This window comes from Mirounga leonina, unplaced genomic scaffold, assembly GCF_011800145.1.
Source record: "Mirounga leonina isolate KUSES-001 unplaced genomic scaffold, KU_Mleo_1.0 Mir_180, whole genome shotgun sequence".
Taxonomy (NCBI): domain Eukaryota; kingdom Metazoa; phylum Chordata; class Mammalia; order Carnivora; family Phocidae; genus Mirounga; species Mirounga leonina.
Window position 1 is genome coordinate 27,615,266 of NW_023270469.1, and position 18,449 is coordinate 27,633,714.

Here is an 18,449-nt window from a genome sequence, read left to right on the forward strand (position 1 = left end):
AGGCTTTCAGAGGATGCGAAGTGCTTCCCTTGGGGTTTTTCAGTAGGGTCAGCCTGAGAGGACGTGCTCCCAGAGTCAGCGGTATCTCCAAGACCCATGTCCCACTCCTGGGGAAGCCCCTAAGAATGAAGCTACCAGAAAGAAGCAGGAAAGCACCATGGTGTTCAGGCCCCCTCATCCTCTCTGCGGCCTGGCCCCTCACACATCCCAGGCCCCAGACAAGACACGGGGCACTGGGAGAGGCAGGTCCAGGGAGCTGAGCGGGTGCAGGGCAGAGTGGGCCCCGCGGCATCCACCTGGGCTGAGCAGTTGGTGTCAGCATTCCGGGGACCCCTCCTCCGGCTGCCTTTCTCCCAGTTTGAGCATGCACGGGCTGGAGCCCTCGGTGGGGCTGAGCCCTTGCTGGGGGTTGGGAGGGGGGTGCGCCAGGCCTGCCATATCCCTGACCTCTCGGGTCCTCTGGTGTCGGGTCTTCATCACTAGCTGATCACTCTACCCTGAAGCCCTTCCAACCCCCAGTCCTCTGACTGAGCTAGAGGCAACACAGACTATTTCACCCGTGGCAGGTGGTTCAAGAAGTGAGGGAAATTGCTGGAAATCTGCAGGTGTTCCTCGGGTGGGGAGAGATACAAAGGAAATGAGGGTTAGCACCTGGGCACTCTGTGGCTGACAAAAGAGTCTATACAAAAGGTAAGTGGGGCCAAAGCCTTCTGTGGAGACTTCCCAGAATTGAGCTGTCCAGCTAGGTAGCCATTTACGCGTCAGAGGCCTGTCTACTGCGGAAGGTGGGTGGGCAAGTTTGGCGGCTGTCTACCTGGGGCAGAAAGCTACAACTGGCCTGGAGGCTAGCAGGCCAAGCCCACAATGCCGGCCAGCCCAGATCCAGCTCCCTCGGGGTGCTGTCCCAAGATCCCGAGCCACCCACAGCTGACACGGAGGGCTGCCCGCCAAGACAGGATGGCTTCCCAGCTTCTGAACCGTGCTGGAGATGAGTTTCTGCAGCATCTGAGCCTCCCCTGGGCCACGGGCCTGGAAAGCTGGCCCCGGGGCCTGGGTGATGGGTGCCCTAGGCAGGCAGTGACTCAGGCAGGGTGGGTGAGCAGGGCTGCTGCCTCCACCTGGGGCTAAAAACAGGCCTATGAATCAGGGGCCTACATGCTGACGCTGCTCCCGAGTGCCTGGGTGCCCTTGGGAGACCTCGGTCTTCCTCAGCTCTCCCTCCATGTGCCTGCTATCTGTCCTGTCTGTGGCCCGCGGCTGGTGAACCTGGCCAGAGCTTTCCCACTTCCTCCTTTGGGCCTCACCTTCCTCGTTTCTGCCAGGTCTGTGAGAAGGGAGTTGGGAAGGGGGTGAGGGTGGGAGACACCCCCTGATCTGAGTGGAGCCATACCGCGCCTCCCAGCCAGGGGTGGTTTACAAACCACAGCCACTCTCACCTCCTTTGTTGGTCTCCCCACCCGTGTCCCGGAATTCCGGCAGGATGACTGCACAGCTTGGGGGAGGCTGGAAGAGCTCTCCTGCTGGGAATTCTCCGGGGACAGCCCAGGGGCTGGAGCTGTCCTCCCAGCTTCCTCTCACCCCCAAGGTGCAGCGATGCTGGGGGTCCTGTGCCGGCAGCGACTCCCCCCCGCCCCCGCCTCCCCCAGCTGCCCTTGCTGTTCCTGTCCGGTCTCCCCCAGCCCAGCGTCTCACTAGCCCAGCTGCTCAGACGCAGATTAGGCGTCATCCTTGGTTCTGCTGCTTCCCTTCCATGTCTGGGGTCCTGCTGGATTTTCCGTCAAAGCTGTTTGCAGTCAGACCACTTCTCCCCATCTTCTCACACGTCTCCCCGGGGCCAAGCCAGCACCGTCTTTCTCCTGGCTGCCCTCAGTCCCCCTCCCAAGGGCTCCCTCCCTCCCTTGCTTCTCTCTTGTCTGTTCCTCGCCCGGTAGCCAGCAGGAGACTGTTAGCGTGACATCAATTCTCCCTTAGAAAAAGAACTGAGCACACTGACATCCACGTAAAAGACTGCATTTCCTAACTTTGCTTGCTGCTAGGTATGGCCAAGTGACAAGTTCCACCCAATGAGAGGCCAACCAAAGTAGAGTGCCCTTTTTAAAGGGAAGTTGCACCCTTTTCTCTCACTTCCTTGTTCTTTCCATCACACTTGGATGTAATGGCTGGAGCTCTAGCAGCCAACTTGGATCATGAGGACAAGGTCCATACCCTAGAGATAGTAGAAAACAGCCCTAGGTCCTTGATAGCTTTGTGGACACCACATACCTTCTGGACATTTTTAAAACATTTAAAATAAATTTATTATTGAAATCATTATTCTTCAGGCTCAGATATTCATAGTCAAACCTAATCCTAGTGGGTACAATAACCCTCTGTTTAAACTCTTTCAGTAGCCTCTCATCATACCTAAATTCCAAACTCATTACCTTGGCCTCCAAGCCCCCGCCTAGCCCTCTGTCCCAATCTCCTCCCACTTTTCCCCCTTCATGGGGCCCCAAACACACAGCCCTTCTTTCTGCTGCCCAGGCAAACCAGGGTTATCCCGCCTCAGGGTGCTCTATTGCCCAGATGATCTGTGCCTGGGCTCTTCCCCACCTCAAATGTCACTTCCTCGGCGAAGGCCTCCTTGATGGCCCCAAGCAGAGTCTGTCCCGACAGCACACTGACCACATGTCACAGCTGGTGTCATGTGAGCCTGTTCCTCAGGGCAGGGATGGTTTCCTGATTTTTCACAGTTCCCCAGGTCTCACACTGTGCTTTGTACATAGCTGGTGCTCAGCAACATTTATGGGACGAGTGGGCCTTTGGCACTTAAATATCAGGCATGGCCCCAGTTTCTCACTCCATCCTATCTGTCCCCTGCCCCTTCTCATCTGGTTGATTTCAACAGTATCTGTCGCTAATTTAATCACAGTAACTCTACAGGTAGCCATCCTGTTTAACAGATGGAGAGACTGAGGCTCTGAGGTGAGGGAACTTGCCCAAGACCACGCAGCTAGTAAGTAGTACAGCCTGGAGCCAAGGGCAACCTTCTCTACTGTCCTCTAGTCAAGAGTCCCTGACTTGTCCCTGAGGCCAGAGCGGAGGACGCACTGGTCCCAGCCCAGCCCCCTGAACAGAAGGTAAGAAGGAAGGGTACGAAGGGTCAGGCTTGGAAGGGAAGGAGGGACCTTGCCAATTTGCTCTGGGGCACTGTGGAGGGTGCTAGGCTGGGCCCAGGCCTGTGGGTGCCAAGCTTAACAAGCATAATAGAGCCAGAGGAGTCCCTTGTCCTTTTGTCTGCTTGCCTTTGGGGACCCAGGGGAAGGTGCTCACACTGGCCCTGACCTTCCTGTCCAGGTCTCCTCCTGGGCCAGGAGTGAGGATGTCCCCCCTCCCCAGTCTCATTCCCTCACCACTGAGATGCCTTCCATTCCCTCACTTTCTGGTCCTAGAGTCCCAGCTTCTCTGAAGGAGAGCACGTCCTATGATCCAGCCTGAGCAGTTTGGGTGGCGCTGCCTCTGTCCCCTGGTTCCAGCAGTGGACACATGGCCTGGCCCCGGCCAATCATCCCGCCGGCCTCAGTGAACAGTTTGGGATAGACGAAGAATCCGTATTTGTTAAATTAGACTACAAGCAGCCCCCCGTGGCCCAAACAGCCCCAGTACATTTGTAGAAACTTTTAGGAAAGAGACACTCTCAGAGGGAAGGCCCACCTGATTGTGGAGCCAACACTGGGGAAAGCAGAGCTGAGAGAGGGGGACATCCCGAGACACGGTAACATGTCCACACCTGGATCCAGCTGTGCCTGCCGTCACATCTACCTCTGGCTTTCCAGTTACTTGAGTCAATCCCTTGATTTTTTCCGAATCCAGTTGAGGATATGTTTCGTTGGTCTGTTTCACTTTTGCATTTGTACCCCAAATAGTCCTGACGATTCCACCTCCTGGTCTGCTGAGACCATCAGGCCTACCCCCATTGCTGGGACCCTCACAGATCCTCTGACTCCCCTCCGCCCTTAGCGTCTGGGCCCACGTGCTGTACTCTGTCTCCTGTGTGTGTGGCAGTAGGTCTGGTGTGGGCACTGGCCCCATGCTGGACCCTCGAGGCAGTCTGGTGCGACGCTGCACACAGCTCTGCGAGGAGCTTAACGAGGCTGCTCACGGACTGTGGGTCTGGCAGGGCCCCGCGCAGCTGAGTTTGGTACAAGACATTCTTCGCCTTGTGACTCCCTCACGCACCGGCATGCCTGGCCCCCAACCACTAAATGCCTGGGGTGCCCCAACGGTCACCACTCACAAACACACCCCACAAATGGCCAAACTGCCCCTGGTGGGGCACCCCGTCCCTGAGGGGCACAGCGAGAGAGCCATCCGCCAGCCCAGGGCCAGGAGGGCTGGCCCCTGCCAGGGGGCGAGGGCGCGGCCCCGCTCTCCTCCTCTGCCCCCACGGTCCCGAGGCCCCGCTGCAGACAGGAAGGGAGGGCTCTCCCTTGGGTGTGTGTGAGAGAGAGCACGACAGTCGTGCTTCCTCAGGGGTACAGGCCTGGGTGGGCCGGGAGGACAGCTACTGAGTGCCCGGCATGCCACCCTGCCCCCCATTCTCCGCCTGCTGGGACTGATCGAATGTCCAGCTCCCACGCCACCCGCCCTCTGAGGGTCCCCTTTGGCCACTCCCACCTCGGGCTTCCAGCCTTGCTCCGGGCAGCCTTCTGGGGGCTCAGGCCCACAGGCTCGGGAGCCACCCAGAAGCAGGCTCCAGTCTGGGCTCCCAGCTCGAGCAGGGCTTTCATCTTTCTGAGGCTCCTCCCCTGAGACAGAGGAATGACCGAACCAACATGCTCTTCGCAGGGCTGTGGCGGGAACAAACGGATAGCACCAGCGCAGGGGTGGAACTGAGGGTGGGCTGTGCCACTGCCCTACCCCCCGAGCTGCTGGCCTGGGGGGCACGGAGAGACGAGGAGGCCAACCTGCCTGCTCTTGTGATGCATGTGCATGTGTGCGCGTGTGTGTAAAGGGGTGGAACATTCTGGGGCACGGCCACACAGTGTGTTCGGAATGTGAATGCGGGCCAGACGCCATTCTTAGCACTTTAGGATCGGGAGGCTCCGGAGAGGCTGTGACTTCTCAAGGAAACCTGCAGGACGCCTTTTTACCACATCAGTGATTTAAAATCAGCATTAACGTGGTACCTTGCTCACGATGTTGACGTGTAAATGGCCTGAAGCTGCTCTAGGTGGAGGTGAGGTCCTGCTGGGCACCCCCACAACTCTGGAGAACTCCCTGAGAAAACTGTCTGGAGAAAGGGGTGGGCAGGGGGAGGGAGGGAGGGGCATGTGGAGACAGGGCCGAGGGGACATCTCCACTGTCTGGTGGGGTGGGGAGCTCAGCACAGGGTGCTTCCCAGAGCTGGGCTGCCTTGGGCCACTGCCAGAGAACAGGGTGCCAGGGTGTGGGGGGGAGTGGCTATGCCCCTGAGCTGACAGCACACAGGGGTCCCTCACTGGGACCTACAGGCCAGGGGCCTCCCCAGAGGACCTGGGCTGCTCGGGACCGGCCATGAGTATGCTTGGGAAGCAGCACCTGAGACTCAGGGGACAATCAGGGCACTGTCAGGGTCATCAGTGCGACTGCCCACTGGCGTCCAGGAGTGAGGGGCTCCCCTTCCCAAAAGCCATCTGTAATCAGCCAGCTAGTTCCAGGAGCCGGAACCGATGCCACAAGGACGGGGCGAGGGCTGCCAAGGTCATCGGGGGCCTGGCCCGTCTGCCCACCCAGGCTCCCAGCTGCCACCCCCCACAGACAGCCCCTGCGCTGGCCTCTCGGGCGCAACCCTCCCAGAGACGCGGCTGGTGCGTGTCTGTGCCGGGCCACGCTGGGGGGTGCTAGTGAGTGCTGACCAGGGACAGCTGGAACCAGTTGGTTCCAGCCACCGGAACCAACACCACACACTTCCATTCACCTGCCGGACGCTGCCAGGAGCTTGGACGTGTCCGGGTGTATTCATCAGCTGAAATCGGGATGGCTACCTGCACTTTCAGTTCAATGTTTGGTTCTTCCAAACCTTTCCCTTCTCTTCAGGGCACTGGGCACTTTTCAAGAGACAGCAGCAAAAAGGCTTGGAGCTCAGGTACAATAAAGAGCCTCTCCCCTCACAAAAGATAAGAGGCAAAGGATGTGGTGGGGAAGTGAGCAGGATTCCTTGGTCAGGTGACCCGGGTTCACATCCTGGCTCTGCAGCTTTCTCGCCCTGCGACCTTGGACAACGCCACGTCACCTCTCTGAGCCTCTGTTCCCTGATTAGTTCCCACCTCCCGGAGCTGTCTGTGCAGATGAAACAGGCTAGGGATGTGACGCAGCTTTGCAACATAAAGAGCCCTGCAAATGTTAGTTATTATAAGCAAAGATGAAGTCCCTCAGACACAAACAACAAGCTGACATAAAATAAGCCTGCTTTTGTACAAGACTTTCCAGGCAAGCATGATCATCTTGATAACAATAATCACAGTAATTATAATAATCACCCCTTCCATTTGAGAACCTGCCTTGGATCTTTCAGAGTTTTGCTCCATCTCTAATCTCCCAGGCTAAGTGAAGTGTGAACACATGCGTGTATACGCGCGTGCACACACACGCACCCAGTCCTCTAGTTGCAGGGAAAGCCTCCACCTGACCCCGCCCCGCCCCGCGCAGCCCTGTGTGCTGCAGTTACCTTGGCTCCCGCCAGGGGGCAGGAGTACACAGGACAACGGGAGTGGGAGCGTGGCAGACAGCCTGAGCACAGAAGACCAGGCAGGGCAGGGCCAGGCAGGGCCTTCCTCCGGCTGCGGGGGGCTGCCCCCGCTGTTCCTCAAGGGGAAGAGGCACAGAGACCCCAGCCGCTGGAGGCCTGGCCTCCGACTGCAATCCCAGCAGGTGGAGAATGGGGGGCAGAGGGACATGCCGGGCACTCAGTAGCTGTCCTCCCGGCCCACCCAGGCCTGTACCCCTGAGGAAGCACGACTGTCGTGCTCTCTCTCACACACACCCAAGGGAGAGCCCTCCCTTCCTGTCTGCGGCGGAGCCTCAGGACCGTGGGGGCAGAGGAGGAGAGCGGGGCTGCGTCCTCACCCCCTGGCAGGGGCCAGCCCTCCTGGCCCTGGGCTGGCGGATGGCTCTCTCACTGTGCCCCTCAGGGACGGGGTGCCCCACCAGGGGCAGTTTGGCCATTTGTGGGTTGTGTTTGTGAGTGGTGACAGTGGGGCATTTAATGGCTGAAGGCCAGATATCCTTGGGGCTCTTTCTTACTTGGGCTTAAGTGCCTATAGCATGCTGTCAGTTCACAGGGTCGTTGGGGGAAGCTGGGGGACGTCATAGGTCTACCCATTTGCTCTAGGGAAGGGAACCTTCCTGGTCCCCAGAAAGATTCTGAAGCAGAACCAAGGATTTGGTAGTTTCTAATCTTGCCTCCTATCAAATCTGCCCATCCATCCATCCATCCATCCATCCATCCATCCATCCCTATACTACCTACCGAGGGTGCCTACCCATCAAACATCATCCATCCATCCACCCCCTCAGCCATCCACCCATCCGTTTCATCATCTACCCATCAGCTACCCTTGTTCATCCATCCATCCAGTCACTTACACACCCACCCATCCGTCCCTTTGCCTCCCTTCTATCCTACAACAGCACCTGTCTGTCCCGTAATTACTCACTGGCATGCCCATTCCTTTCACTCCTCCTTGATCTATCTGGCTACCCACCCATTCATCCACCCATTTACTCATTTATCCATCATACACCCACTAACGAGTACAGTCTCGGCCTTAAGAACTTTCACGTTTGGCAAAAAAGAACACACTGCCTGAATCTCCCCAGCCGGTTAGCTGGTGCCTCAAACCCAGCAGGGGAGAACTGCCCCCTTGGCTCTCCCTCCCTCTGCCCAGGGCCCCATCTTTGTCAGCGGCCTGCAATCTTCAGGGATTTGTCTTAAGCCCTTCTGAGACCCTTCTCTGTTTGGGGCCCAGGCTGCCTCCTGGGGAGGTGGAGAAGGCTGGGGTTTTCTGAAGGATCACACTCTTTCCAGCCTCAAAACCCTTGGATCTTCCAATTATTTAGAAGCAGCTCTTTCTGCTGGCTCACTATCTATCTTCAAGAACTGGGGCTTATAGGGGAGACTGTGGCCTGAGTCCTCTGAGACCCCTTCACTGGATCCAACACTCGACACCTAAAAGTTCCCACTCGGAAACCATCTGCCAGCCCTTCCAATTGGTCGTGGTGTCCTACTCCTGGCCCCGGCCGCAAGGAAGCAGAAGGAGCCAGAGCTAGTCTAGTGACTGTTCCTTCACCACCGGCTGGCCAGATGTCTTCCCGTGCTGAGCCCATGGCTGGGAGCTGGGGACCCATCAGCCAGCAGGACCTGGACCCTGCCTACCCAAGCCTGCAGTCAGTGGGGGCATCAGACACATCAGCCGAACTGCCTCCTGGGAGGCAGAAACTGAGTGAGCGCTGGGCGTGGTGGAGAAACTGGTGTAGGTGGGGGGGATGTGACAGAGGTGTGTCCAGGGGACGGGCAGTCAGGGGTCAGCCATGCCCAGAAAGCAGGGCACAGTCCAGAGACAGGTCTTCCCTGAGGGGGGAATTAAAGGGGGAAGGGCAGAGACCCTAACGGAAGGGTCCTCGAGAGCGTCAGGTGCCCCTCCGGCCATCGGCAGGGCCTGAGGACAATGGTGGGGCTTGGAGGTCCATGTGATCCTTAGTCATTAAACTAGGAATAGCGGGGCGCCTGGATGGCTCAGTCGTTAAGCGTCTGCCTTCGGCTCAGGTCATGATCCCAGGGTTCTGGGATCGAGCCCCGCATCGGGCTCCCTGCTCCATGGGAAGCCTGCTTCTCCCTCTCCCACTCCCCCTGCTTGTGTTCCCTCTCTCACTGTGTCTCTGCCAAATAAATAAATAAAATCTTAAAAAAAAAAAAAAAAACTAGGAATAGCTACCTTGCCTGCACAGGTGGCCCAAGGGGCTCCCACACAGACTGCATCTTGGTGGGGCTTTGGTCCCGGGCCGCTGAGTGTGAACGTGTGCACCTCCACGGAGAGGGCTGAAGGCAGCCTTGGTCCCACAGTGGGACAGCTCTGATAGTCAGAGTCCCACAGAGCAAACGCTGATGCTGAGTGTGGCGCCTCGGACACTCTCCCTCTGCCTCCCCCGCTCCCAGCCCTCCCCAGGGAGCACCTGCATTTGTGCGCTGGGCTCTCAGTGCCCATCCCCACCTCCCGGCTTCGTTTCGTCTGTCTCCCAAGGCCACCCTGGCAGGGCGTCCAGTGCGAGGCTGCGGAGGGAGACTGGAGGGTGAAGGGCAGTAGTCAGTCCACAGCTTCCGAGGGGGGAGGTGCTGAGGCTGGTGCCGAATGGAGTGAGGGCCTGTGGAGAGGCCTGCCAGCGCACAGATGGGTGGGCCATGCAGGTGACTGGCAGAGACAGGGGGATGCAGGATGGAGGCTTGCCGGGGCCCTCGGTGGCGGCGGGGTGGGGGGCGCAATGGTATGTTTACATCACCAAGGCTTCTGATCACCTCAGATCCCCAGGGATGAAGTGGAGACTCCCCCTTGTCCAAAGCTCCCACCATCACCCAATTTGGGACAGCCTGACATGTCAACCACTTTCTCTTGGTGCCTTTCTCCCCTGGGCGGGTCCAGAACCTGCCAGTCTTTACCTCCTGGGTGTCTCTCCTAGACAGGGGTGCGGGGGACAGCTGAACCACCACGCAGGCACTGTTCAGTCAAAAATAAACTTTAAGGTGAACGGGACAGAAATTTCCAAATCTGTGATACCCTCGCCCTCTGCCGCCTGTCTCCTGAGCACAATGTTCTAAGATAGGAGAAAAGAACTAAAATTGGAGAGGCTAAATTTCTAAGAAACGAACAAGGGCAGAATAAAAGTACCCACACAGAGCTCAGTCAAAGGGAAAGAAAAGTGATAATGGCCAACCTTGTCTCTTCAGAACATGAAGTGACGATGGTGAATAGTTTAATTAGAGCCGCCTCGGCTGGGAGATATTAGCAACAAAATTATGGAAGAGGGAAGATGGAAGTCAGACCACCACACACATGGCAGGGGTTAGGGGAAGGCAGGTAAATGTGGAAGAGGACAGGTTTGGCTGACTGGTGCCCCTCCCCAGGCTTATTCATTGATACTCCTTCCTGTCTCCTTGTCCCCTCACTGGAAGCATCCATTCAGCGTTAGCTTGATCAGATACTGCCTTGGTTCAAAAAGGAGCCTGTCACCCTGCTTCCAGGATCTCAGGGACATGGCCCAGAGCAGTGCGTCAGGTGTCAGAAGACTTGGCCCTGCCTCCAACTGGCTCTGGGACCCTGGGCAAGCCTCAGCTTCCCTCTGGGTCCGAGGGTCCCCAAACGCACGAGGAAGGGATTGGCTACACCAGTGGTTCTCAAAGTGTGGTCTGCACCCCTGGGAGTCTCTGAGGTCCTTGCAGGGGGTCCACAAGATCAAAACTGTGTTCAGGACAATACTAAGATGCTATTTTTTCCCTTTCTAACAGTGTTACCTGCTTGTACTGATGGTGCAAAAGCCATAGGAGGTAAAAAGCTAGCCCCCGAGCTAACGGGGGAGAAACAGGACCACCAGACTGCATTCACACGGTGCGTCACAGAAGATGCCACTTTTACTTAAGAATGCCCTTGATGAAGTAGTAAAAACCACAAATTAAAAAACAGTCCCTACCCCGAGTACCCATTTTTTTCATATCCTGTGTGATGAAATGGGAAGTATGCATAAAACACTTCTGCAAACCGAAGGATGATGGTTTTCTGGAGGAAAGGCACTTGTGAGACTGAGCTGCCAGCAAAAATAGTCCCTTTATTCATGGGACACCACTTTTACTTAAAAGAATGCCAGACAGAGAGACAAGGGTAATTCGGATTTGGTCTCTGGAAGACATTTTCTAAAAACGAACCAAGCGAGCCCATCATTTCAAGGAAAACAACGAACATATCTATCACCAAAATAAAAAAAAATTCCAGCTTTCAAGTGAAAGAGTTTTGGAAACTTGTGTTTACCACCATGAACTTGACAGCTTCCCATTACCTAAAGACTCTTCTGATGAGATCAGTATCAAAGTTATCAAATGTGAGTTTTTAATACTGTATGCTGAAACGTGTCAACATTTGGAAGATCCGTGTAACTCTGAACTAGTATTTTCCAAATGACCAAAATGGTGTTAAAAATCATGCATGGTTAAGAGACCCATTCAAAGAGCAAAGTAGATCAATGGATGTTTTCAAGAGACTTTATTTTTTTAAGAGCAGTTTTAGGTTTACAACAAAATCGAGAGGAAGGTAGAAATTTCCCATATAACCCCTGCCTGCATCCGTGGACAGCCTCCTCCACTATCCACATCCCTCACCAGAGTGGTCCATTTGTTGCCAAGGATGACCCTACATGAACACATCATAATCACCCAAAATCTATAGTTAACCTCAGGGTTCAGTCTTGGTGTCGTACATTCTATGGATTTGGACAAATTTATAATGCCATGTATCCAAAATTATGGTCGTGCAGAGTATTTCCACTGCCCTAAAAATCCTCCATGTTCTGCCTATTCATCCCTTCCCCTCACCCCACCCATGGCAACCACTCTGATCTTTTTACTGTCCCCACTGTTTTGCCTTTTCCAGAAATTCACACAGTTGGAATTATACAGTATGCAGCCTTTTCAGATTGGCTTCTTTCACCTAGTAATATGCATTGAAGTTTCCTCCATGTCTTCTCATTGCTTGATAGCTCATTTCCTTTTAGTGTGGAAGAGTATTCCATTGTGTGCATGGACCAATTTACTTATCCACTCACCGACTGAAGGATATCTTGGTTGCTTCCAAGTTTTGGCAATTATGAATAAAGTTGCTATGAACACCTGTGTGCAGGTTTTTGTGGGGACAAAAGTTTTCACATCTTTTGAGTCAATATGGAAGAGCCTGAAAGCTGGATCCTGTGGTAGGAGTATGTTTCATTTTGTAAGAAACTGCCAAACTGTCTTCCCAAGTATGGCGCCATTTTGCCTTTTCGCCAGCAATGAGTGAGAGTCCTGTTGCTCCACATCCTTGTCGGTACTTGGAGTTGCCAGTGTTCCGAATTTCGGCCATTCTGCTAGGTGTGTAGTGGTAGCTTGTTGTTTTAATTTGCATTTCCCTGATGACATATGATGTGGAGCATCATTCCATATGCTTTTTGCCATCTGTACATCTTCTTCCGTGATGTGTCTGTTAGGATCTCTGGCCCATTTTCAAGTTGGGTTGTTTTCTTATTGTTGAGTTTTAAGAGTTCTTTGTATATCTTGGACACCAGTCTTCTATTAAACATGCTTTTAGCAAATATTTTGTCCCGGCCCATGGCTTTTCTTCTTCTCTTGACGGTGGCCTTCACAGAGCAGTTTTAAATTTCTATGAAGAGCAGTTTAACTACTTCTTTCATGGATCGTGACTTTGGTGTTGTATCTAAAAGTCATTGTCAGACCCAAGGTCATCTTGATTTCCTCCTATATTCCCTTTGAGGAGTTTTATAGTTTTGCTTTTTACATTTAGATCTATCTGTGATCCATTTCAAGTTAATTTTTGTGAAAAGTGGAAAGCCTGTAACTAGATTTTTTTTTTTTTTTTGCATGTGATATCCCGATTGTTCCAGCACCATTTGTTGGAGAGACTGATGGATTTTAATGTAACAGCACAGGAAAGGGTCACTGATATAGTTTCAGATTGCAACCATCCTTTAAGAAACCACCACCACTTGTCCAGTTTGGGTGAGTTTCACAGAAGAATTATCTGAAAAGGCTAGTAAAACATTCCTTCCTTTTCCAACTATGTGTTTATGTGTGGACAAATTTTAGTCCTCTTCTTCAACCAAAACTACACATCATGACAGATTGAATGCAGAAGCACATATGAGAACCAAACTGTCTTCTATTAAACCAGCCATTAAAGAGATTTGCAAAAATGTACAACAATGACGTTCTTCTTACCGAAACATTTTTAGTAATCAGAAAATGTTATTTATACTAATGTGTAATTGGTTTATCATCGTTACTTTTAAATGAATGAAGATTTAAAAATTTTCTTGGTTTTAATTTCTCTTTTTTTTTTCAGCAAACAACAAATATTTATTGAGCACCTATTATGTGCCAGGCACTGTTCTAGGAACACCCCCCACCAAAGGGGGAAAAAAAATGAGATAGAAGCAGAAAATAAAATATGGAATGCTTCATAAATCTGTGTGTCATCTTCGTGCCGGGGGCATACTAATCTTCTCTGTATTGTTCCAATTTTAGTATAGGTGCTGCTGAAGCGAGCACTCTTGGTTTTAATTTCTAATGCAATAAAAATTGATAGCTGTAACATACATAAACAAAATTGGGGTCCTCAATAATTTTTTAAGAGTTTAAACGGGTCCCCAAACCACAAAGTTTGAGAACCACTAGACCAGCTCATTCTTTCTCAAACATTCTCCCCTAGCATCTTTATAACTTCAACAAAAGTCCTGTTTCACCTGATGACTACCAGTTATTAATTTTCTTAGACACATCTTTGTACTTTATAAACTTCACATCCTTACAGTAAATGGAAAACCTCCGTGAAGTATTCTAAATGGAAGATACACATAAGAATAATGACAATGAAAGCAGACATGTTAAATTCTAGCAGGATCCTGCTGCCTGCTGAAGGCTTTCGGCCTAAAGCCGTTTTCTCTTTGTTAACAAGGGGGAGAATTCACAGGTGTTAAGGAGAAAACTAGCACCAGCCTGAGACTTTCTTCTTGAGCTTCTGAGGCTGACAGAGAGGAAGGAATCACTTTCCGACGTGGTGAAGCCATGTTAGTCAATGTGGTGACTCTGTTCACCATCTCCTCTCCGCGCTCAAGCCGTCTCATTGCACAGAACGGTAGCATGTACCTCCCCCTTGGGGGGGGGGGGGGCGAGCAGATCGTCTCTCAAGACCCACCCCCCTCCAGACAGGTAAGGGCCAGCTGATGAGGGCTCCCCCTGCTGAAGTGTGGCTGACTCACACCCCTCATGGGCTGAGAGGTGGGACACAGAGCCACAGCCAACATCCCTCGGTTAGAAAACTGAGAATTGCAAGTTTTTGCCGGTGGAAGGCTGCCAGGGTTGGGGTTCAGGAGGAGCCTCTGGGGTGAGGGCCCAGGGCAGGCCAAACCAACCGGGTCCAGAGGATCGGCAAGTCCAGGCTCCTACTGTGGCCACTGTGAGCCTTGGAGCTGGGAACACAGACCCCCACACAGAGACAACGCATGGACACGCCTGTTCAGAACTCTGGCTGCCAAGGAGGGGCCCTAAGACAGAGTCAGAGGAGCCTGTATTTAGCGAGTACTTCCTGTGGACTTTAGTTCATGAATGTTCGTAAGTATTACCATTTCACCCTTTCATGAAGAGAGAAACCAGAGGTCGGATGGCTTGTGAGCTGGCCCAAGGTCACTCAGCTAGTAGGGGGTCCAGCGGGGATTTTAACGCCAGCTGTCTGGCCCCAGAGCTCACACAGCACTGCTTCCCACCTCATGCTCTGAGGGGAAAACCGAGGCCTGTGTAAAGCAGGTGGGACCTTGTCCAAGGTCACCCAGCAAGCCTGGGGGCGGCGCCAGGCCAGAGCCCTGGTCTTCCAGTTTCTCCTTGAGGGCGGGGTCTGGGAAAGCTGGTACCCGGGACACTCTCCGCCTGCCACCCCTGGCTTCCCTGAGCCCTGCGGCTAAGGGGATGGTGCTCCCAGCTGGTGCCCGCTCTGGGGACCCAGTGTTAGTGTGTTGATGCTGGTGCTGTTTACACACGAGGCAGGTGGGATGGCGACAGTTGTGAAAAAACAAGGGTGACAAATAGTCTTGTCAACCAAAACACTGGCGAGGCAGAGTGGCAGCCGTGGCTGTACCCCAGCTGGGCCAGGCAGAGTGCCAGTGGGCCAACCTGGGGGCGACAGGAGGCAGAAGGCATGGAGGGACCAGGCTGGATGCCGGCTCCGCTGGCCCCCAGTGCCTGGCCACGAGACAGGAACACAGGGCAGGGGGAGGCTGGGAATTGGGTGAAGCCTCTGGGGGCCCGTCTCTCACGTGAGGTCAGCAGTGGGGGGAGGATGGACAGCCGCAGCCCCTGGGGTCTGCAGGCAGCTCAGGCCAGGGGGATGGGAGCTGCTCCGGCCTGGGTGCAACCACCTCAGAGGCTCTCTCCAAGGCCCGGGACCAGGGTGCATGCCTCCCCTCCCCACTCCTCATCTCCCTGACATTGACCCTGGGTGATCAAGGGCATGGGGTAAGGACAAGGCCCTAGCTGCACAGACCTGGGCATGGGAGGGTAGTCAGGGGCCTCAGTGCCTGAGGCTCAACTCTGCTGCACGGGGCTCACTGAGGAGAGAGGTAGGGCAAGGTGTGCAGGGGCTCAGGCCAGCCCTCACTGTCTGAAACGGCAGGACCACAGGGGAAGCCACCTGGTATCCCCTGGGCTCAGGTTCCTCTCCCCTCCAAGGCCGTTCTTGCTTTACTCTGTCCTTCTGTCTCCTCTCTCCTTTCCCACGTCCTCTGCCCTGGTCCCAGCCAGGGAGAAGCCAGCCCCACAGCATCTTTGTTGGGGTTAGGAAAAAGGAGTCTTTCCTCCGGGCTGCACAATCTGGCAAGGGGAAGGCAGGCTTAGTTTCAGCCCTCTCGCGGCCTCTGGCTTAGAGACCCTTCCGCAGGCCACCACCAGCCTTGTAACTGAGCTGGAACTGATGGAGTATGAATGTGAAGTGCGCCGCTTGTGGGCCAAGGCTCCTAAGATATAAGTGCGTCCCCTGAATGCATGTGATGACAGAGTCCTGGGCGGTGGTGGTGCCATAAGATGGAAGGAGCTGGCCCATGAATCACCGTGTGGAGGAGAGCCACCCACCCAGAGCACCTGCCCTAGACTAAAGAACCTTCTGTTGCGTTTGAGCCAGGAAACGCCGGCGACGTTCATGGCAGTAGCTAGGGGTGCCCCTGTCCGTGTCCTGCTAGGGTTCCTCCTCTCCTGCTTCCTGGACAGGAAACAGATTGCCCTCTCAGTAAGCCCAAGAAAGGTAGAGGCCAGTTTTCTGGAATAGCAAAGAATCTGTGATCCCACTCCACTCCCCTGCGAACAGGAAAGGGGGCCCCATGGCAGCACCTCCTGTGTCTCAGCCACTCCCATGCCTGCCACAGGCATGACTTTTGTTCACCGCTGAATCTGCAGAATGCTGCAGGGTGCAAAGCAGGGGCTCAAAAAATGATGCTGAAATTCGGCTGGCTTTGGATACCCACTTGTACACAACTGACTTCATGTTTTTCTTTCGACTTGCATCTACTTAAACTTATTTTAAGAGAAAGGAAGTGTAGTTTCACTAACAATAATATATGCAAAAGGATATTTGATCGGTTATTTATTTTAGAAATGGAGAGACAGAGTGCATGTGCGGGCGCTCGAGCAATGGGAGAGGCAGAGGGAGAGAGAGAGTGAGAGAATCTCAAATAGACTCCGCTCTGAGCTCTCAGCCCAACGCAGGGCTCCATCTCACGACCCTGAGATCATGACCTGAGCCGAAATCAAGAGTCGGACACTTAACTGACTGAGCCACCCACGCACCCCAGTTTTTATCTTTTTCTAATATGCATTAAAGTTAAGAACTACTGAGATAAAAATCTGACGTTCTGACATGTGCATCCATCATGCTAGCTAAAATCTGCCCACTTCCTCCACTTGGGAAGCATCTTCCCTTGGCGAGGGGCATAGGCAGGCACGGGGCAGAGCAGAAGGAGCATGCCCAGGAGCAATGAATCCGGCTCCAGCCCCTAGGCGATGGGCTGGGGACATCCTCCGCATTCTGCCTGGCTTTGACCCTCTCCCACCAGCAGGGCCTTGGCTTGGGGTTCTGGGAGGCTTGGAGAACCACCCAGACTTCCTGGGAGTGTACACTTGCTTGCTGGGGGCAGCACAGGATGGGGGCAGACCGTGGGCTCCAGGTTTCCTCGGCCACAGACTTCCCATTTCCTTCTCTGTCGGTGCCTGCCTCCTTGTTCCCTGGTTTTGGTTCCAAGAGGGAATGGGCCCCTGGGGGTTTCAGTTCCCAAGGCGTGTGTGATATTCTCACTGGAAGGGACGGGGCACCTGTGCCTTCCTTCACTTGGGTGGGGCGACGGCAACAGGGAATCTGTCCTGACCGACCCCCCCCATCTCCGCACCCCCAGCAGCCAACTTGAGGCCTCAACTTTGTTGAGAGGACTGCCCCAAACTGCTAGGACACAGATGCAGGAGAACCAGGGGCTCTGGCCTGCTAAGCAGCTTTGTTGTCTTGGATACTTCCTCTCTCCTAGCTGCCAATGTCCTCTGAAAAGGGAGCGCAAAGATAAGTGCCCAGCACCAAGGCCAGCAGGGAAGACGGAAGGAAGGAGGGAGGGACACCTGTCCTGCCCACCTGTCCCCAGCAGCCTTATGGCTAAGTGGGCACTTGTCCTCCAGTGAGGTGGGTGCCCTCCAAACAGGGGCTGTAGGACCCTTCTCTCTGTGTGCCAATGGGGACTGGGTTGGGGAGGGGGAGAACAACCCCTTCCTGGGAGCCACTGAATCCAAATCCAGAACTGCCCCCTCCCAACCCTCTGAGCCCTCACCCAGCCACCAGATGAACTTCAGCAAACCCCCCCAAAGGAAAACCACTGTGGGCTTCATTCCATGTTAAGACTTGACCTTCTGAAAAGGTGGGGATGGGCAGTCTGGTCCTGATTCCACCTCTGTTGACCCTCCATCCTCACCCTGCCACCCACCCCCTCCATCCCTTCCCTGGGGCCTTCTTTCTCCCCTTGGCTTCCACCTACACTCATGCTCTGGCCTCCCATCCTAAGTCCGTCCCCGACACCGATGACCCCCCAAGCCACTGTCCTCCCTGCTTCTTCCTTTTGTCCTGCCGCCTCCCTGCCCACCTCCGGCGGGGGCTTCCACTGCTCTCCCCATCCCCCGCTGCTGTCTGCTCACTTCTCCTCTCTCGGGGTGCTGGGCCCTGTGGATGCTGCTTCCTGGCCAGGATGCTGTCTTCCAGGTCACGTCAGTCCACTGCGGGCTGTCTCTCGTGTGGGTCCCTGTCCCTCCACCCAACATTTAAGCAGATCCTCCTCTGTGCAGGGGGCTGCCGAGTGATCCCACCTGACCTCTGGTTGGTTTACTGGCTCCTCCACTAGGCTCGGCATGTTCCTGGTCAATCCCACCCTCTCCCCTGCACCTGGGTTCCTGGGCCACAGTCTCCAACACCACCTTCCTTCCCAAAGGAAGGATTGCCGCCAAAGCAGCAAATGACCGCTGCTATTCCCTTAATTTTTAAAAATGACCTCAAATGGACTCATTTTAAATAATCAGCTTATCCTAAACAGTAACATCCATGAAATCAGAGGTCTGTGTGCTAATTTTTCTAATATACACTGAAATACATAAAAGTCCTCCA

At 54.3% G+C, this 18,449-nt stretch overlaps 1 protein-coding gene and 1 non-coding gene across 4 annotated transcripts in view; both read right to left on the minus strand.

Moving 5' to 3' along the window:
* Positions 1-18,449, minus strand: part of GNAO1 (G protein subunit alpha o1) — a 171,055-nt gene that overhangs the window by 29,014 nt on the left and 123,592 nt on the right. The gene's annotated exons all lie outside the window — the stretch shown is intronic.
* Positions 13,215-13,321, minus strand: LOC118023900. The gene has a single exon (XR_004682925.1). It is a non-coding gene; the product is annotated as a U6 spliceosomal RNA (small nuclear RNA).